The sequence below is a fragment of the Apteryx mantelli genome, chromosome 6, assembly GCF_036417845.1.
Source record: "Apteryx mantelli isolate bAptMan1 chromosome 6, bAptMan1.hap1, whole genome shotgun sequence".
Taxonomy (NCBI): Eukaryota; Metazoa; Chordata; class Aves; order Apterygiformes; family Apterygidae; genus Apteryx; species Apteryx mantelli.
In genome coordinates, this window is record NC_089983.1 from 8,822,807 (window position 1) to 8,844,419 (window position 21,613).

Genomic DNA, 21,613 nt, shown 5'->3' on the forward strand with positions numbered 1-21,613 from the left:
GAAGCAGATCCGGAATTAGATCTGGAAATAGATCTGGACTGAAAATTCAGAAATAAGCATCTAAGCTTTTGGGGACGTTTGGGGATGAATTCTGTATTTCCCAGAGAATGGTAGAGAGCCTGAAACTTCCGCTCGGTTGCTATCAATTGCTGAAAATTAAAGTTGCATTTGCTTCTCGGCCTCCTCGGAGAGAACGAGTTTGCAATATCTGCTCTTCCAGATGCTCTGAATGGGCTGCGGGGCCTCGTTTCTCCTTCCAGCTTTGCCGCTTTTCTCACAGCATTTATAAAAGCCAGATAGCACGAATCCGGCAAATGCCGGCCCGTGCCTTTCCCTCCCACAGCTGGTATGACACTATTACGGCCAGGTGGAGACCCACTTAACAGGCATCCAGAGGCAGCAGCTAGCGCGCAGCACTATTTAAGAGATGACAACGCTTCCCTGTGGCTGGCAACTCTTGGATTAATAAGGGCAACAGCTGTAGCCAGAGGTATTACTATTATTCTTACGCAGATGAAAAAATTACGCTTGCTAGCTGGCGTCCAAGCAAAATTCCCATTGCCACCAGCGAGTGCAAAACCGCTCCGCTGGACCGTGCGCTCACCTGAGCAAAACTGCCCGTACGCGTAAATGTCTGGGGGGCCACAGAGCCGAGGTTTGCCAAAAGCAATGGGTTTGCGACGGTCACCCACAAAAGCCCAGCTGGAGCATCTCTGTGCGAAAGAGGTTTATAGAAAGAGGAAGAACAGGCTGCTAAAGTTTCGTTCTTATGCCTAAATGCGGTCCTCCGTGAGAGCGCTAATATTTCTTTTCTGACACGCAGGAAGCGATATTATCATCCCATTTATTAACTCCTGGCGTCCCATCCCTCAAGCAAACCTCTCCCTCGGTAACAGACCACAGAGATAAATCAGTGCAAATCAATCTCTTGCCAGCTAGTAAAGGAAAGGACCAAAGCAAACATTTTGGGTTTTTTGCTTTCAACACTGAGCAGCTGTGGAGAACCTTACGGGGCTGTTTACAGGCCGTGAAACTCAGCAGAAGAGAAAAACAACTCTCTCCGGTATTATGAAAGGCACTTAAGCAGTGTTTGCTTAGTGCAGGATGGGCCCGGGCAAGGAGGCAGCCAAAAGACGTGCAGCCCTTGCATCCGCGTTTAGTGCTGTCATGTGGCTTCTTCCGCCCCCCTTTCACGAAAAGCACTCGAGGTAAAGGCGCATGAAAGGCCCGTGTGTTATCCCAGCTGCTCCCAAACCGTCGCGGGGGAAGGAAGGTTGAAAAGCGACCCTGCGGGCCACTGGCCAGCGGCCTTGGGAAGCAGCGGGGGGAAAAAAAAAAAAGCAATGTTCATATACTCGGCCAGACCCACTTTCAAGGAGTTCAGGGTCGACATGGGCAAGGCGAAAGCGGGGAGAAGCTCTGCCCTGCCTGCGGCGGCCCTTCACCTCCCACAGCCCCTCGCGCTCCCCTGGGACACGGTGGGGAGCGGAGATTTCTATCGCATGGGGTTTTCCAAATCTGGCAGCAGCTTGAGGGGCTGCTCGCATTGCCCGCCTCCGGGCTGCTTTGCAAGAAACCCCTCAAATAAGTCCCTTGCCCTCGTTCAAGCAAGGAGCACGGGGAATAGCTGGGGCTGAACCCATCTCCGTTACGTCTCAGGCCACACTTGGCTTTTCCCAGGGGTTTTTCCCCTCCGGCACCAGGTGCAGAAACCGCTGGCTGTATTTTATGTACCTCCATCTTGGCAAACCCAAACATCTAAGAGTCATGAGTCAGCCCTCAAGATACCATGAGATAAACTTGCATATCACAGTATATTAAAATAACAGTCAATCCTGGGTTGGTTTTATTTGTCCTGGCCAGCTTAAAAATATGATGTATTTTTCAAACAGTAATAAGTTGGCTGTTCTTCTTCTTTGCCTTCTGTTTCATTTTAGCCTACAGGAGACCTCTAGCTCTATTTCCAAGCTTTGTCCGCAACCGTGATAACCATATTTTCGGTCCTCTGAAAGCTGAGGTCCTTGCCAATTAGCACGGTTCTAGGAGCAGAGGACTTTTAAGACCACACTTCCCCAAAGCTGCCATAAAATCACAGAAGTCAAGAATGTGTTGAATTAGTTATTAGAAAGAGAGGGAGACAAGTTTTGTGGGAAGAGGTGAATTCTTTCATAGATTGACTGATATCTCAGGGGGAAAGACAGGCCTTTAGGCACAGGTGTTCCTTATCGGGTTTTCTCCTTTATCTTCCCACCCCAGCAGCTGTTCCTGCTCTAAGAGCCAGCCCTGGGGCTGCTGGCAGTGCACAAGGTGTTAGAGGCTTGCAAGAAATAGTGAGTGAGGAGGTTATTGTCCTGGAAAGGAAGCAAAGATGGCAGCATTTTTGCAGAGGTAATGTGTTTCTTGGGGTGGTTTTTGGTTTCAGAGACTTTGCTGCTTTGGTCTGGTTTGACTGAGTCAACAGCAAGTCTCTGGCTCAGTGGAGGAAGTGGCTTTCATACAGTAAATGATGTGATATTTATAATTTGGATGCCTGGAATTAAGTATTGCTTGGCTTATGTAGGTGGTGCAGAAGTAATGAGGCTGCCTAGCTTAGCTCAGCCTGCCACTCGCTTTGTGGCCCAAAAAGTGCCATGGTCTGGAGAAGCTGGAGGTGGCACCAGCTTGCAGGAGGTGGAAGATGAGGATAGGGATATGAATTCATACCAGCTCTCTTGCTTTAGCTCCTGATCTCATGAACTGTTGCCAGGGTGTTGGTTTTGCTGTTTTATTCTTTTTGACTTGTTGCTGTTTCTGGCCCCCAAAAAAATGAGCAAAAGGGACTTACTGTGCTAGGTGCTGCAAAGAGTGTTTGCTATGGCAAAAGCTGTCCCCAACCTCAGTATTGCAAGGCCTAATGCCCAGGTGACTTTTCCTAACAACAGTGGAAAGGAAAAGCTGGCTGGCAGGTTATTTTCATCCTAAGAACTTTATTTTTACGGGGAATTTTCTCACAGTCTTGGGAAAGCTGTGATGGAGCCCTTGGTATAACCATTGCAAGCTGAAAAACAGGCTGAAAACCACTGAGTGCCTTTAGGACCACAAAGCATTTTCCTGAGTGGCTAAGAACTGGTATCAAAACCTGCAGAAACAGTTTGTTAATAACTTGTGTGCTAATAACTTGTGTGCTAAAAGATTAACTCATGTAGTATTCGGTAATCTGAAGTTTTTATGTCTGCCTAGAGTGTATATAGTGCATAGTGACCCCTTAATATAACAGTCTGTTCTCCATTTCATCAGATGAGATACATCTGTTGCTAATAACACTTTCAAAAGGCAATCATTTTTACCACTAGTGCAATGAAGTGATTTCCTTAAATATTTTCCCCAGCAGCTATTTTCTGCCTATTGCATACTTCTCTGTGCATAAAGTTTGACATTTTACATAATTTCATATTTGAGTGGATGCTTAAAATTCACTTTCTAAAATCTCTTTTTTCCCCTCTCTCTCTTGTTCACTAGGGTGTAGTTAAAATCTGAAAAAGTGCAAACCAGATGACTAGACTTGAAAAAGCTAAACATAAAAGGCAGGAAAAATTACTGCAGCTGTTACATATCACTTTGATTCATTACATATGCCTCTCAGCTGGGCTTTGGGAAGGAGGGGAAGTATCTATGGCTCTAGCATGTATATAAATGGAATGTGTGTTTGTATATATGTATGTGTGCATACACATGGCAGATAGAGAGAATAATTAATGTTTCAAAATACTGCTTAAATTCAAACTCCCAGCTGTGCAATGCTTCAGGCACTGATGCTGTCCCACCGGACTATGATAGAAAGTGCAGACAGCTTGAGAGCTATCGGAGGATTTTCCTGCGCTAACATTTCCTTATTTTAAGACAGAAGGAAGGACCAGCAGGGCAGAACCGGCTCTGGGGGGATGTGATGACCAGGAAGTCTTAAATTAGTGATTTAGGTGTGAAGTGGGTCCCTGTCGGCCAGCCCCTCCCTGGGACAGCGTTGAAGCCGTGGGGTGCATGGCTTTGCCCTGGGGTGGTGAGGGGTCCCATAGGCTCGTGAGCAAAGCGGTGTCCCTTGGGCAGGAGCCTGTGGTGTGACCGTGGCCATAAATCCCAGGTGTGCGTAGGGGGTGACTGGCTTTGTGTTGGGAGAGGGAAAAGGGGGATGTGGATTCAAGCCTGGCTCCTGGCTGGTTTTCTGCAAGGGGGTAAGGCAGGACAAAGTGGAAAATCAAGTGCTGTCCCACAGGCAGGGGTGGGGAAGGCAATGCTGAGAACATCATCAGACCCCTCAAAACCTGCTCCCCAGGGACGCTGGGGTGAAAAATGAGGGTCCCCTGCCTCTGTGGGTGTTTGCTTTATGGGGGTCTCTCCAGACCCTGTCTCATGACCCTGTTCCCCTAAACTCAGTTGTTTAATTCCCCTAAATAGTTTCTCCTGAAATACCCACAAATTGCTGTCTCCTGTTATGCCTCTCTGGGAGCCGGCAGCAAAGGCCATGATAAAGCTCACCAGAGGCTCGAAAGCAGCTGCCAGCCTCCCCAAAATAACCATTTGCAAGCAGGGGTGGGATTTGCCGTGCTGAACCAGAGCGCCCCAGAAGCAGGTCCTGTGGTCATGGCTGGCCCAGCGAGCTCCCTCCGCCAGCTAGACGGCAGGGACGGCTCCCAAAATCCTGCTGTCGGGGATGCGGCAGCACAGATTGCCCTCTGGTGTTGACCGAGTGCCTGATCGGCTCAGTCCCCCGCTTCCCTCTCGGACTGCTTGGGCAGTAGATTGGATGAATCCCGCCCAAAATCTGAGCTGCAAGTCAGCTGGGGAAAAGGTTAGCCAAAACCCACTCTCGGTAGTAATTTAGGCACTTTGGAGCCTAAATGCCTTGATTTTTTTTCCATATGAAATAGCTCAGTCACCCTTGAAGATGGACACAAGTCTCCAAAGCCTCTAGGACCTCTCCATCTTACAGCAGCAAATCTCACCTTGTTCAAGAGCTTCAGAGTGAAGAGAGACTGTTTCTAGAGACTAATGATCTATCTAGAGTCTCATGATGAGCTGCCTGGGACAGAGCCTAATTTGTGGCTCCAAGGAGTTTGGAGCCACTTCAATTTACACTAGCTCTTTTGAAGGGTTTTTCATTCATGTTGCTGCCATCTGGTGTTGATAGCCCTCAAAATGTGAGAGTTGTTAGGTTGAGGGCCGCTTCTGAAAGCATTTGCTCCTACAGGCTGAGACCCGAACAGTAAGAAGCAGCCGGTCTGGGGGGGGGGCAGAAAACCTTCCTTTTTTGCAGCCGAGTTTTCCATAGTGTTGCTTTGCTGAATGCCGGCTTTCAAGGTCGGAGGCACATTGCAACCGTATCATACTGTTCTTGGCCAAAAGCCTGAAGAAAGAGAGACCTGGAGGGTAGTGGTTAATTCCCACTCATCTCGGAGGGAATTTCTCATCTTGAAAGAGTGCTGTTGGCTTAAAATCTGGTTGTTTTTCCCTCATCTGAAGGCTGAGGCTAAAATAGAGTAGTCATGGGAGGGAAGGGAGTATTTGCTGAAAAAATTGGGAAACTCCCTCAAAGATCAATGTCTCTTTATGTATAGTAACCTAAGTCTCGCAGCTCCTCTCTGCCCAACCAATTGGGCTCCTTAATGTGGAACCCAGAGCCTTAAAAAGGTGGAAAAAGTGATGGGTGTGGGGAGCAGCAACACTTGACTGCTGATTCACAGCAGAAAATGGGCATGAAATACCACCTGGAGCCAAAGCCTGTGCTGTGCATGGTGAACAGGGTGGCAGATTTGTCCCTGTGCTGTAAACCAAGCGCAAAACCACATTGAGAGCAGGAGGAAAAAGCTGAGGCTGGCATGGCTATGCCATTATCTGAGCTTGCACCAGCACAGGTAACAAGATGTTCCCTTCCCTCCTGTTCCCAGATAGGCACAGAAGAAAAGTTGAGAGTAATGCCATTTTTCTCCTGGATATATAGAAATATGGTGGGAATTGGTTTAGCTGACCCCGAAATTAGGGGGAAATTGCAAATGCAGTTAAAAAACAAAGAAAACAATGGGGACTGACAGAAAAATGGATATGCACAGAATGAATGAACAAATGATGCAGGACAGCAGCAGTAGCGTGCATGCTGTCCTACGCTCCCGTTTCCGAAATGGTGTCGCATCCCTAGTTACAGTTTACCTCTTGGCAATGAACTGGGTGGAATGAGGGTATAAGGTTGGGCTTAAAAAAAAAAGTCTACTTTCCCCAAGCTGTGTCAGCCACATCAACTTGTATCAATATCTCTTGGAGGGTTGGGGCTTGGGAGACGCAGAGTCACCTCTCTGCTCTGCCACAGAGTTCCTAAATGCCCTTGGAAAAGTCACCTAGCTCTCTGCAACGGCTTCCCCACTGCACCAGGCTGCTGCCAGGGCTCCGAGAAGCTCACAAATGGGGCGATTGTGTCCCACTATTTCAGTGTAGTAATTATCCAGCCACAAATACCAATGTATAATTTGTTTTTAACCAACAAGTAATGGGGTAGAGACAGAGGATTGAAAAAAAACCTGCAGCAATCCTCCCCAGAGAAGGGGAGATGAATCATCGCAAGCACCAGATATGAGCTGCGAGTTTCCCACCGCACCCGCTGGACCGAGAGCGGCTTGGGCCACCTCTGCTCCGGCCGCTTTTGGCCCCCGTGCTCGGTCAGGAAACCCATTTGGCCGCAAGGGTTTCTCGCGTCGGGCTCCGGCTGGGAAGCGAGGGCTTGGTGCCAGGAGGGACCGCGGCGGAGTGGCTCGGGGATTAGTCACAGCGACCCTCCTCTGCAAGAGCGTTGGCACAGGGAGCCCGGGGCGAAGGAGGGAGATAGGCTGGGAAAGGCAGGAGGGAGCGATCCCGGGGGAGAGGGGAGGCAGCTCTGGGCAAGGTTGGAAAGCCCTTCCCTTTGTGGAGGGGGGAAAAAACCTGACATTAGGCCAATATCCCTCAGGACACCCCTTTCCCAGACCTCTCCTTGGGTGCTGTAGACTGCTATGTGCCCTCCTTGGGCTACTTGCCCCTCCAGCCCCTTGCCCCAGTGTGGGGCATCCAACTTGGGCACTTGCTTTTCCCTGTCCCATCTCGGATGAAGCTGCTGCTGCAATAGTTTCAAGGCATCAAAGGCTATTGCTGGCCCACAGTGGCAAAAAAAATCCTGCTCACTTTTTTTTTTTAAATTAATGGCTTGGTGTTAATTCCCTGCCTGATGGCTGGTGCTTGCCGCACACCTGCACTGCATCTCGGAGGATCCTGGGGTGCTTGACCAGCTTGGGATGAGCAAGGCTGCAGCATGGTCCTGCTTTTCCAAGCATCATGAAAGCCTGCGGCGGGTTTTTCCACCAGGGTGAGATTGCCCTGGGCATGGAAATAGTTTTGCCTAAAATGCCTTGAAAACTCCCCAAAGAACAGCCTCCTTGAGGAGATGCTCGGTGCGGGAGCTGGGCAGGGAGGTGAGCCCAGGCTACGAGGCGCTCCGGCACGGGAAGCAACACTTACCCCTGAGCGAACCTGGAGAGTTGCTTATTCCCAGAGTTTTCACACCGAAGGATTTTTCACCCTTGCTTCATGGCGGCGCTCGGCCTCCCCGTTCCTCTGCCGCCTTCCTCCCCGGCGCTGCGAGGACGAGCAGGGGGTACCGAAACTCCTGTGGCCCCCGGCGAGACGGCGGCCGCGGGTCTGAGCGGCGCGGGAGGAGGCAGCTCGCGCTGGAGCACGGGGGCCGGCCGCGGCGGCGCTGCAAATGAAATCCAGATTGCTTCTGCTGGCGTTCGCCGGGCTGAGGTCAGAGCGCCTCATCACACGAACCGCCTCCTGGGACGGCCCCGCTCTCGGCCTCGCTGTGTGGCTCGCCCTGCCCTGCCCCACGCCGGCTGCCTTCGAAATGCTTTTTTTTTTTTTTGCTGTTATCTATAAGAAGGAAGGGGGGGAAAGTGCACGCTCACCCTTGCAGCCCCGCCGAAGCTATTTTAACAGCGTGTCCTTTGGTTGGAAAGAGCTTGGTCTGGATGTTGGCGGTTGCCAGGACATGCCAAGGGCTGTGCCAAGCTGTGCAGGGCTCTGCCGGAGCAGCCTGGGACGGAGGCTGAGGTTGGAGAAATCTCTGCCCGGCGTCTCCTTGCCGTGAGCATCTGTGCAGGGAGAGAGGGGGCTTTTTAACCCTGTTTCCTATCTGCATGCAACAGCCTTTTTCCATGCCCCTGCCCTGGCTGAGGGGGAGAAGGATGCGGGGTTATCTTCTCCCATGCTACTTGGAAAAGAAAAGTTAGGGCCATATATATTCCTCAGTATTTTGTCTATATATGTGTGTGTATATATATATATTTTAAGACATGCAGCCTAATGAAATTTTTGGAGCGGAAGTTCGAAAAGTGCCCTCATCGAGTCAGGCTCAAATGACTAGCAAGTTGCCTGATCAGTTGGTTATTTTTCCCCCACGTATGCGTTGCACCTTCTACCTTGCATTAGACAAAGCCAGTTGGACAGCTTTGGGGGATGTTTTTAGCCCTCTGCCTCTGAAATGACAGAATGGCATTGGCTGAATTTAAACATTTCGGTCTGGATTGGATTTTGCTTGTAAGAAATTAGGGTATGGAAACAATTCTTATTTCATACCCTTGTTTGCATCCTTATAAGGCTGGAACTGAGATTGTTTCGCAGGAATCAAACAGTCAAATTCTCTTTGGCGGGTTTAAATAGGGATTTATGATGTTTGCTCTTGCACTGTTTGAAATACTAGCCACACTTTTTTTTTAAAAAAAAAAAAAGCTGGAATGCTTCAGGGAAGTGCTGAGTTCTTGAACTGATGCAATAGCTAGTTTTAGCAATGGTGCTTGGCTTCCTTGCTATGCCTGCTCTGTTAAAGAGCAGGAGGATGCGGGGAAAGCATCTGTATTGGGTGCCCAAAAGGAAATAGGTCCCCTCCCCAAAACAGAGCGATGCCTCTTCGTGCAGCAGGCCCTTGCCGTGATTGCGCTCGGGGATCCCGCTCCTCGTTTCCAGCTCCCTGGCCCCGGTTCCGGGCTCTCCTGTGCTGTTTGCACCTCCTGCTCCTGCCCAAGCTATGTCCAGCCCCATAATTAATCACTATTAGTAAAATTGGCTGCTGTGGAAAGGCGATGGTTGGCTGCCTGTTGGAGGCAATGGTTCATCACCTCCCTCTCCAGGAGTGGAAAGAAATTGCCCTGCACGGTAGTTTCATGCTCTCCTGGAGAGAACGTGAATGCGAATCTGATGCTGATGGAGTTTATTGATGGGCCAGTATAAAACTGGGTGATAACATTAGGGCTTTTTTTCCTTCTGCAAGTCAACTAGCATAACGTGAACACCCGCAGCAGCATTGCTACCCTAACTGGGAGGCTAAATGAAAGCTCAGCAGCAACAAAAATCCCGCAGAACCGCAGTGGGGTCTGCTGGGAAGCAATGAGAAATGGGTAACAGCAGTGTAGATGGAGGGAGTGACAGCTGAGAGGACCACAGCCATATGCTGGAGGTGCAGTTTGTTGGCACAAGTGCCCAGACCAAAGGATTTTTCTTCTCAAATTCGGTTGGGGGGGGGGGGGTAAGAGCCCAGCAGTGATGTTGTAATGGTGCCGGCGCTGTGGGAAATGGTAGTAAGTGTCTGTGACTGTCGGGCAGCGATGGGTGTCCACGTGATGGCCCTTGCTCTTGTGTTGCCACCACTGTCACATGCTGCAGTCATGCCTTGAGCCTCTCTGTTGCAGTGATGTGACACTAAGGAGACTTTCCACATCCATGCTAGAGCCTTTAGCTCTGTGCTAGCACAAACGCACAGCTCTGCTCAAGCCTTTAAAATGAATGGATGTGGCCTCCAGAGTTAACTGAGGAGGCAGGTTAAGTAAGAGGTAATAACCCACTGAGGGCAGTGTTGGGGTTAAAGCAGTAGACAGAGTCAGGAGCCTGGAGCTCTGCCACCGCCTGGCTGTGTGGCCCTGGGCAAGTCGCTTTGCTGCCTGCCGAGGTACAGAGTGAGGGATGGGGCGGTGACACGCTCCCCGTATGCTCACCTTGTCCATGCATCTCTGCTCCGTTGACACCCATATGAGGCACCCAGCAAGAGTTACTTCAACCAAGTGGGGTCCAGCATTTCCCTTCGATTCACTGCTGTCCACGCAAATCATCCTGGCTCGGTCATGTGAGAGCGGTAACTGAGATGCATGCTGCCATTACTTCAGACATGTGCTAGAAAAATAATAAAATTATTATTAATAAATGAACCAGGAAAACTTTTTTAAATGACTGGTAATAACAAAAGAATAAAACGGAGGAGTGCTCCAGGCACCCCAGAACAGTAGTGAGAAACAGCCAAGATACAGGATCACAGATAAATAATGTAACAATATTGGCAAAACACACATGGCCTGCATTAGATGCCTATCGCAGCTCTATTGAAAACATATTTAACTTGCAAGTTATATTTATTCTTCTTGTGATGCAGACTCTTGTCTTAATGTGGTTTTCATATTAAAGCAGCTTTTACCAGGTGGTCCAATAATTAAATGAGAACAAGAGAGGTCTTGCATTCCCCTAGGACTGGCTTTACGGCTGTAATAATCAAGCTAAAAGGTTTCCCTTTCCAGAAAGAGGCTTTGTAGCTGGAGCGCGGGGCTATCCAGCCGGCCAGGATGCGGAGGGGGTTTTGGGGTGGGCAGCGGGGCAGGGCCCAGCGGCAGAGCCGGGCTGCTTTCCTTCCTCGGGCACCGAACAAACCCCCTTTGATCGCTAATGGGGTGAATCACAGCGGGCTGGTCGCTTCTGGAGCTGGCGAGCGAGGGCAGTGCCTAACTTCAGTAAGGTTTCCTCCCTGATGTAGTAAGAACTAGGTGTGTTTAATGCTGTGAGTCAAGAAGAGGGTTTTGAGGAATTCTCTCTACTAGCTGTTTTAAAAAATATATATGTGTGTATATATATATTATATATATATGTTTGCTTCCTAGCTCCTATTGCAAACGAGGTCTCAGCCCACGGCTGCGGAGGGGGGCACCGGACTCGTACAGGTTGGTGGCAGTGTTTGGGCACCCGCGGGGTGTTTCTTATCGCAGCCCTCCTCGCTGGGAGCCGGGGTGCGGGAAGGCCTGGCCATGGCCATGGGTAGCCGTCGGCTCGTCTGTGAATCACCTCTCCCGCTGCCACCGTGTTCCCGCTGCCCGCAGAAATGCTTCCTTGAGGGAAAGCAGCGCGGGCGTGGAGGCGAGAAGATGATGAGATGAACCAGTTTTCCGCAAAGGAATGGCACCGTCGAAGCGCAACACGCTTCAATAGTCCTCCTTGAGCACCATCTACTGGTCTTTTCTCCGGGGACTCTCCATGCATGTCTGCATGAAGAAGACGCTTCCATAAATCCCAGCCTCCGCCGAAGCCGCGGGTCGCCCTGCTCTTTTTTTCTCGACACCCTGACAATCTGCATGGGGGATTGGACAAGAAGGGGTTGGTTGCGTCTCTGATGCTGTTAGCACCATTAGCAAGCTGTTTTCTCTGCTTTCAAAACACGACCGAGAGCTGTTCTGCTAAAACAAGGGCGTCCCAGATGGCGTTATAATTTTGCTTGCACTAGATGGTTTTCATTAGTTCTGATGGGTTTGCCATTGCTTTCTTCCAAATGCTCCCCCCCCCCAGTTAGGAAATGATCCAGGAAATATTTTCTGAGGCTTTTCTCGGTTTGGCTTTTCTCTAAACTTTCTGTTTCTCTGTTGCCTCTGCGCAGACGTCTCCCTGACGCATTGCACAGCATTTGATACCATGCTCAGGTTTAACACAGCCTCCTTCATGCTCCTTCCAGCATGAAGTTATTCATGTTGTTCATGCTCCTTCCAGAACGAAGTTGTGATGCCAGGTTAAATGCAAGCAGCGTTAGGGGGAGGCTTGCAAAAGCCGCAGAGGGCTCCTTGCCCTGGGGCTTAGAGCACATCAGGAGCCTGGCTGCAAACTGGGCTTGACCGTAATCAAGAGCAAATCTCCTAATTGGTGCTGGGGAGTTGGGTTGTGCCCATAGCGTGGGATATCCGTGTGCTGCCAGGGCTGCTGGGCTCCCAGCGGGGGGAGACATGGGCTTGGGGCTTGGCACGGTGCAGAGGAAACCTTAGGTTAGGGCTCGATCCAGCACTGGCTGTATGGTTTTGGGGTAATTTTATCTACCCTGTCTCAGCTCCGCTTTTATAAAATAGCAGGTTTTGCCTCCCAAGCTCATGCAAAAGGCAAGAAATAATGATGAGTGCAAATGCCTCAATGTTTTTGTCTTTTTGTCTATGTTATAATTTAAAACCAAAGGTGAAATAAAAGCTTCCCCTAGTCAGGTCTAATAGGGGTACACTGGAGGCACTGAAACGCGTTACGCCGTGTGTCCTTTTGCCCACATCAAAGCTCCTTAGAATTTCTGCATGTGCTAGAAAACATGTTGCTTTTGGGAAATCAGCAATTGCTTAAAAGGGAAAATGTTTTGTCGGAGTGTTTCCAAGCGAGTCTAATACCACTAATAAATCATAGTGACAGGATAACCCCAGAAGAAGTAATAAAAATAAGTCTGTAACAGAGCTACATAGATCATGTGAATGTATATGCTCTTAAGCCATGTTTGTAGGGACAACAGGAGAGATCATAACTCAGATGAAGAAATCTGGAGCCTGACCAGCTAAATCCCGCCAAAAGGCCTTCTGTTGTAAGGGCTCTTCAATGCCTCTAATGACAAAGAGCAAATTGCTCTCAAATATGCAAAAAATTTGCATGCTTTTCCCTCCTGTGTTGCTTGTAGGTCAGTAAACTGTCGGTAACATGAACCATAATGTTCAGCTTGTAGGAATGATGCTAGCTGAACTGTTTCCCTGAATAAAATGTGCTGCTCGGGGAAAGTGTGCGGGGGATACGTTCTTGTTAAGACTCCCTACCAAGGGAATAAGAATATATGTTTCTTGCCTGTGAGGGTTTTCCGTGATCAATATAGCTGCTGCCAAGCAGCTCTTGCCAGCGTGCAGAGCAAGGAGGAGGCTGCAGGAGCTGCTCCCCGCAGGGACCACGGCCCATCCAGAAATAATTCCCATCTGAGCATGTCAGCAGGTGTCGGGTGAGAACCTGGTGCCCACACGCAAGTCCAAAAAACCGCAAATTTCCTCCCCTTGGGGGCTGCCGATGGAGCTGCTGAGCTTGCGAGACCCTCTGCTTTCTCCCCTGGGCGGGAGGCCTTTGCTCCATGCCTTTCTGCCGGGTCCAGACTGGGGATCCGCTAGAAATACCATTTCTCCTTACTCTTTGGTGCAAGTGCTAAAGTCCTGAGGCCTAATTCAGCAGGGGAAATTGGCTGCTGAATTGCAAGGGGTGGTGAGCTGAGAGACGAACACAGCTCGCGCAGACTGAGCGTGGCAACGTTCAGTCCCCGTCTTCCCTTGTGGGCCCTCATGCAACATCTTGGTTTCTTCTCCACTGTTTGTTTTCTTTTATAGGGGTCCAAGTTGCTTCACGGGCTGGAAGTGGTCCTGCTGCAAAGCCTAAATCTTCATCCCGGATCAGCCCCGGCCACTGCTCGCCCCAGAAACCGAGGGTGAAGGTGGATTTCCCAGGAATAAAAAAGTAGCATGAGCTCAATGCTAACTGCATCGTGGCTTGCTTTTGCTAAAGGCAGTAGCCTAGGGGTAGGATGCACTTGTTTTTCCTCTTTTCCTCCCTGGAGAGGCTCCTGTACTGTCCTCGTTCCCGCAGTACATGAGCAGCTTGCTGTCGCATACTGGGCTAACGTCCCTAGAGGCTCTCCGGGGTGAATGTGCGTAGCTGCAGACACGGAGTGAAAAACACCCAGCAATTTCTCGTGCAATATCCACCGGTTGTAGCGATGTGAACGCCACCTCCTCGGCTTTCTTCCCCTCTGGGGAGGCAGGCAAGGGAAAACGCAGCGTTCGCTGGCCACGGGCCGCAGGGAAATGCGTCGCAGCCTGTCCCCGGCATCGGCACTGCCGTGCCTGGCTCCATCTGACCAAGCTCAGAGCAGGGGCGCATCCCGGTGCAAGAGCCAGCTGGGGTGGCACGGGTCTTGTCGTCCTGGGGGGGAAGATCCCGAGCGCAGTAAGGGGTTGTGTGCTGCATGGGCAGCTGTGGTCCAGGCCATGTAATCTGCTCGCTAGCTTATAAACATCCCGTCGTTTGATGAGGTGCCGATCTAAACAGTGTCTCTGCATCATAGCTGTCTTGGTCAGAATGCATAAAACCCCAGGAAATAGCATGTATGTGGCTGGTATATATATTTATTCCTTGGGGGCTTGTCTGTGATTTCCACCGAACATATGGAACAGCTTGTACTCGAGACATTTGGATCCGAGGCATCCTTTGGAGACGCTGTGCTTTCAACAAAGAGTTAAAACTCTCCCCTTCGGGCCAGCGGCATCGCATTATGGTGCTGTGCCGTCCAGCGCTCTAGGTATAGCTGTTTGGGTACAGCTGATGAGGTGTGATTTGGGAGATGCCAAATTTCCCACTGCTGCAAATGGCAGAAGCTCCTTTAGAAGCTAAAAAGCCTTCCCCCCCCCCCCAAATCCATCTATAAGCTCTCCTGAAGCACAGGTGCATTTCTGGCTCGTCTTGGCCATTTCCAGAGCAACGTATTTTTCTGCGTTAGAGCTGCATCAACAACACAGGCACAACATGAATCGTTGATTAGATAGTTTTTCTGTGACCAAAAACCAGCTCTTTGGTGCTGCCAGGTTGCACCTGCAGATTTTGGTCCCCCTTTGGGTAGCTGCCAGCTCCCACAGATACCCGCAATACCTGTGGAGCCAGGAGCTGCACAGAGCCATGTCACAGCCTCCCGTCACCCCGGGCTTGGGATATCCCAGGATGTGAAAGATCAACCTGTCCTGAGGCAGGAAGAGGTGGGGAAGGCTTGCATGGTTACTGTTGCTGTTTACCACCCTCTCCAACAGCTCATGGCAGGAGGGAGTGGAAAAAAAAGCCTTCAATGCTCCTTATAAAACATGGATCCGGCAAACTTGCCAGCCTTACTAATGCAGCCTCAGTCAAACATTTCATTCATTCGTTCTGCAGCGGGATGCGTGAAAACCACATTGCTTGCCCGAGGCAGAACAACAGCACGCTTGTCCCTAAAAATACCTCGCCGCTTAGCGGCAAGTTACCTGCGAGCCGAAACGCAGCCGACCTCTACGGGACCAAGCACCGATAGGGGTAAAAGTCAGGGTGAATGAGCCCAAGCAGCAGCAAAGCCCTAACAAATGGCTCAGGCTCCCCGTGGTCCAGAAACAAGTTGGCCAGGCACCATGTTGGCCCCGGTCCCCTTCCCTCTGGAACAGCGTGTTACCAGCGTGCAAATTCCCCGTCACCCCTCCTAGGGAGGAGGCAGGCGGAGAGAGTGAGTCTGCAGCAAAGGACACTCTTCTTCTAATTTTGTTGCTTCCAAACAGGCTGCGAGCAGGCACTTTGCACCATCATAGCCCTCCCGGGAACGTGCCACCGTAGAGACGAAGGAAACGCCTCCGGCCCTTTCGCAGTGGAAGAGTTGACCTGCATAGGCAAGTGCTGGGCAAGGAGGTCGCCCGGCTGGATGCGCGGCATTGCCGGGCAGCTCTGGCAAAGTTTGAGGTTGCATTTGCTGCAGGTTTTTTGTGCTTTCTCACAGATTTATACTGAGTGTGCTGAGGGTTGTCCACCTTTCACCATTTTTGTAGTAGTTTCATTAAAAGTCTGGGGCAATCAAAGCTATTTGCTTTTCTAGTCTGATAAATGAGATGGCTTAGCAAACTTCTTCTGTCTTAAAGCCTGTTCTCCATCAAACCTTCTGGTAAATGCTGGGCTAGCAGAGGCTTGCGAAGCACAAAAAGACTCTATTTCGGACCATTTTTGGAGGGTGGAAGGATGTAAAAACTGCAGCACAGCAGCTTTGACAGACTGCTATCTAGCAAGGCTGTTTCTGTGTAACTGGAGTTTAAAATCTCCCCTCCTGTTGTTGCTTTTCTGCTTGGCAGCAAACGAGACATGTTTTCTCTGGCGATCTCCGAAAAGGCCTCTGCTTCACCTCAAAGCAGAGGCCAAGTGGCCGGCTTGCGCCATCCATAAACGCTAAATTTGTGACAACACGACACAGATTTGCTCCCGTGCGTTAGGGAGAGCTGTCATTCGTTTCCCCTCCCAAATCGCAATGAATCCATGTTATGCTCTCTCCTGGCCTTCTGAGCAATCTAATAGCTTTGAAGACTTCTGGCCTCTGGCAGCTGCTGCTTTTATTCCTTAATCCATCAAACCTATTGTTCTTAAATCAGAAAACTCCAAATCCACCCTGGACTCCTCGCCCATATGTTTTTGCTTTGCATGGTCTCATGCCAACAGCATCTTACCCAGGGGGTGGGTTTCTTTGGTCACCGGCCGTCAACGCAAGAGCAGCCTTGGTGGGGAGGCAGTGGCAGAAACGAGTCTTCCCAGCCTTTGCTTAGTTTGCAAGAGAAAAGTCGGTCTGGAGAAGATGCCGTGGCAGGATGGACACCTTGGTAAGGCTTGTTTGAGGATGGGGATGTTTGCCTTAGCCTCGGTGCCTGGTTAGCCCAGCCCGGGTGCACCGTCTGCGTGGCAGTGCTGGCTTACGCGACGCCCAGGCCAAGGAGGGAACCGGCTGCGTGACAGCTCCCGCTCTTGTCCTGCGGCCTGAGCTGGCTCCTCACTGCAGCCGGCGTGACGGCACGCGTTCCCGCAGCATCTCCCGCTCCCTCCTCACCTCCAAAGCTTTGCATCGAACGGGCACAAAAGCACCAGCCGGCACCCCAGGCTCAGCGGGGAGACCCACAGGCAGAGCACGACCAGCTGCCGAGCTCACGCCAAAGGATTTTGTGGATCCGAAGCACCAGTTCAGTAATTTGATTCCCTCCTCCGGTTCGCAGGAGGGAGACTTTGCTCTAGCAGGGACGTGCAGTGATGTACAGAGTACAGCATGTACATAGTTCTCGCTGACGGCAGCATGTTCTCACTGATTTCTCAGCTGATCTATAGCCTTTAGGAGCCTGCCACTAACATCCTTTTCGCTGTGCCATATAGGAGCACAAGTCTCCTCAGAAAACATCTGGCCATCCAGTTTTGCCAGCTCTCTGCTCTGCGAGTCCCTAGATAAAATTAGACACTTGCAGGCTGAATGAAAATACATTGTATGTGAAATAATCCCCCGCTGAGACTTGTGTCTCAGAGCAGAAAGTGAGGAAGTTTGTAATAAGCTTACGCTTCGTTTCCCCGGAAGGATTGATCTGGCCGATGCCTCAACAGCGGGAGTATTGTTTGGGGCAAGATGACGCAGTAATCGGATATCTAGCAGGGAGAGTCATCCTCGGCACCTACAGCGAGATCCCGGTGTCCAGGCAGCTGGGTAAATCACAGCCAGACGTGCCTGCTGCAAACAAACATGCCAACAACTTGGTCATAAAATATATATCTCTAAAGCATAGCCCAGGGCCTGGGGAGAAACGGCACCGCTCTCATCCTTCACTGAACGCAGCCCCGAGTCGGTCAGCAGCCCCAAGGTCACAACACGTGCAGAAGAGCGCTGAACTAACACCAACGGCCCGAGCTAACGCAGCAGGGAGCCGAATCCAGGGAGAAATAACAAAGCAGATCATTATAAGACAATCTGGCCATTCCCGATAAACACTGGACAAAGGGAAGCCGCGGAAGGAAAGCACTGCCAGTGGAAACTGGCTGGGCAGCGCCTGGCCCCGAAGGACTGCTGAGCCAAAGCAGCGGAGAAGAAACTTCTTAGCAGACCTGCTTTGATGGACAGTGCTTGAGCGTTCAGTTTAATTAATCCTCCCCCGTGTCCAACCTTTCCAGAGAGCTGCTGCTTCTTTTGAGGTCTTTGTGGCCTGGGGTGTCACAGGTAAATCGCAGTGGCTTTATATGATTTATTTTTTTTAAGCCAGCTGTATGGCCCTGCTGTGCAAGGCGCTGGACAAACCCCACGTGAGCAATGGGCTGGGTCCCAAAGGACTCGCACCCTGAAGGGCAAGGCCAGGCAGGTAAGTGGCAAACGGAGAAGGGGAAAATGCACCGTTTCTGCCTGAGCCAGGTGCTTCCCTATCACAGCTTGGTGGCCCCCAAGCATCGCCACAAAGTTAGCATGGCCCTAAGGTTTCTACCAGGGGGTTATTTGAAGGAGGATGGCAGCATCTACCTGGGACAGGGTGGGCCTACGTGTACAGGGAACAAGGGTCAAATCTTCTTTGATATGAAACAGCAGGACAGACTTTTACAGAATGACTTAAAACGCTTCACAAAAATGCCAGTTTGGCCTTTCCTCAACTAAGATGAGGAATACCAAGAAGAGAGAGGAGGAGATGTGTATTTTTTCCTTGTCAGAGGCCAACCCTGGCTGGGCTTCACCACAGTCATGGGATAGAAGTTGGGATTTTTCTTCTCTAGCAACAGAAGAAAGAGGGAGGAGAAAGGACAATTTTAAGCACTCCCCGAAGGTTGGGAGAGCTTTCCAAAGGTAAAAAATAAAAGGGACTCTTAGAGATGGTGTTTGTTTCTTTTCCATGGTCTAAGCTTTTTGGAGGGTGGGGAGGCCACCTCCTCATTGACAGTACCTGGCAAGAGAGCTGTTTAAAAAAACCCAGTTTATGAAAGAAAAGTATGCAGTGTCTTCGTTAAGACAAAAATCCCTCAGTGTTTTGTCTCCGTGCCCAGGTCCAGCTCGTACAGCGCTCGGCCCCAGACCAGGCGCTGTGGAGCATGCAGAACGTGCCTGGCCAAGGGAGGCCACGTGGCCCCATCACTGCCAGAGCTGAGCCGCTCCGGAGCGTTGCATCTCGAGAGATCTTGGCTGTTTGAGGTTGCAGAGGGAGACTTCTGGAGACAGACCTAAACTACAGCCCTCTCAGGAGATCCGGGGTCTGGCTGATACTAAGAAGTCCTCAGCCGGACAGAGCTGCTGCGATGGCGTTGTATTTTGTGCATAAAAAGTGTGCTCCTGGCCCAGAGCCTCGGCTTTGAGAGCTGTTGTCAGTGAGTGATAGCCTACCCCTGCTTCCCCATGGACTGTGGGAGGAATACGGTGTTCCCGCAGACCTAATTCAGATGAGGAATTTTATTTGCCACATGTGTCAGGCATTGCTTCAGCGTTTATACAACAAGTGCGATACAACCATCCTGGGGGACGTCTCCAGGTTTTGGCCAGCTGGATGAGAACATCAATATTTCACCTTGACAGATCTGTTCTTCTGGAGGAGGCCAGCAACTGAGCACGACATGTATTTTCATGCATCAGCTCGAACTCTGCTCAGGCCATGCAGAGGGGTGTCCTGATGGTACAGCCTACCCACGCTCCCCCCGCAGGCTTGCCTTGCCCAGGACATCCCACACAAGACCCCAGTGAGGCTCCTCAAACTCCTTGGATGCACCACGAGTGCCTGATGGTCCTCTGGAGAAGCTGAAGAAGTTGTACTCCCAGGAGAGGTAGCAGTCCCAAAACAAAGAGCTTTGGGAAGCTTGCACCTTTGGGTCGTGGTCTGGATTTGCTCTTTCTGAACACAGTGAAGGGGTGGTGTTTTCAGAATCCAAGGCTGAGACAAACGCAGCCTTGCAGTATCAAGAGGGGTGTGTGTGGTGGGGAGCGGTCAATATACTCTAAAAAGAGCTATTCTCACTGCTGGCCTAGCAAGCAGGTTGCTCCAGAGATAGCAAATGGGAAGGCATCAGGATGAGCATTACTGTCTGAGATTTCTCTTGGGGTTAATGTACAGTTCAGAAATCGGAGCGCTCAGCTTGGAAGCAGAAAAGAGAGAGCAAGGAACAACTTGCAGGAGCCAGAGGAGTATACCTCTGTCCTCCAAAAGAAACAAATACCAGGATCGCTTTGCAACCCTGCGCTTGGCTATTGTTAGGACTCCACTATGAGTGAGTGACTATCACACTGCGCAGATCCCCTGTCCAGGGGGCATTACCGTTACTTCTCCTGTGCCACCCAGCGGTAGCAAAGGAAGGGTTAACCTCTCTGTTCCCAAGGAGAGACCAGCCCAGCTGGTGATTCTCAGCCCAGGGAACACTTGGGGATCTCTCTGTCAAGGAAGAGAGAAGTGATTTACAACACTGTCCAAGGACGCTGTCGAAGCCTGCAGAAACCAGTAGGAGTCTTCCTGGGCCACAAAGCCAGCCAGGCAAAAGACCAGAACGCTCCCCGGACCCAGCTGCAATCCCAAATCCTAAGTCAAGAGTGTGTCCCTGAGGAGACATCTCCATGTCAGCTTCACTAGGCAACAGCAATAGCAGTCGCTGCTCTGGAGAGCCTGTGTCCTTTCCTACGAACATCTTAAACCTCTCCCGCAAAGGAGAGACGTCCTGCTGCCGTGGCTTCAGGAGCAACCTGTGCCCTGCGGGAGCTGCTCCATCCTCCTGGGGGTCAGACGGCCAGGCCTCCCCTGCGTCCAGGGGGCTTTGCAGCTGCAGAGGCAGCTTTTGCAAAGCAGGAGCCCTTTCTGTCAAAAAAGCACATTTCATTCACACTCCTCCCATGCTTGGGTGCCTGTATATTTTGCTGGACTCCACAAGGTGGCACATGGAAACTACTCTCTCCAGAGGAGTTTCCCGGAGCAGCTCTGGGCTCCACGTAACTGTGCCCAGCAGCACTGGGAATGCATCAGTAACTGGCAGAGGGTCTTTGGCTTCAGCCTCAAACCAAACTGGAGCAATCAGACGTGATGATTAGTCCTTCTCCACTCGAACAATCTTTTGTGAACACCCAGAAAGGAAAGGCCAAGCGGGGTGAGGTGCAGCACAATGCTTTCTTCGCTGTTGAGTGCTTGCAAGAGAAGCAAGGATGGGGAGCCTGGTAGTGTTTTGGCACTGAGGCACCCATGGGCTAAGTCCCCAGTGGGAGCCTGGAGGAGTACGAGGACGGGGCTGATCTCTCTGCTAGCCAGCTCACTAAGCTACGTACGGCCGGCTCAGATATGGTCTGTGGATCCACGCTCTGTGTCTCTGCCAGGTCCTCCACATGGCCTTGTATCAAGTCGCCTATCTGGGGCACCTTAGTGAAGCCTCCCCTTCCCCATAACTTTTCAGAAGGGCCCTTCTGACTTTAGATATCGTTGAACACGCACGTGGTGGCCTCTTTTTGCAGGCCAGCTATCCCAGGTGGCTGAGTGAGAATGGAGGGGTCCAAGGCCCCATGCAGCTCCAGCCCTGGGTGCACCCCAAAATGAAAACCGAATTACAATGGAAAAAGCTACAAGAAAGTTATTTTGGCTCTGGCTGAAACCATATTAGAAAGGCTAACGAAGAAGGAAATTCCACTTTTATTAAGTGGAACGTGCTTTCTGGATGGGATGGGCTTATAAAGTTCCCCTTCTCCTATCAGTCCGAAAACCCCTTCAAAACAACAGGCTGTAATTTCGAGACGTGCCGCAAGCGCCTCTGCTTCGCCAGCCTGCTCTCGTCCTTGCTGTTATTCCCATGGCAGCTCACCGGGGGGGGGGGGGATCATGAGACTTTTACCCAAAACCACACAAAGGCAGGCGGCTCCGTGGCTTCTAGGCCGCCCTTGGGCTCGCTCGCCGAGCCTGCCTGGATGGCTGAAGGAGAAGAACAGCAGCTGATGTTCACTTATGAC

At 50.9% G+C, this 21,613-nt stretch overlaps 1 protein-coding gene across 1 annotated transcript in view; it reads right to left on the bottom strand.

Annotated features, from left to right (window-relative positions):
- The window catches only part of COL6A3 (collagen type VI alpha 3 chain), a 66,343-nt gene extending 58,638 nt beyond the window's left edge, over nt 1–7,705 (bottom strand). The window contains exon 1 of the mRNA XM_067298705.1: nt 7,516–7,705. The gene's annotated coding sequence lies outside the window, so the exon portion shown is untranslated. The remainder of the gene's footprint in view (nt 1–7,515) is intronic.
- Between the last annotated feature and the right edge of the window lie 13,908 nt (nt 7,706–21,613).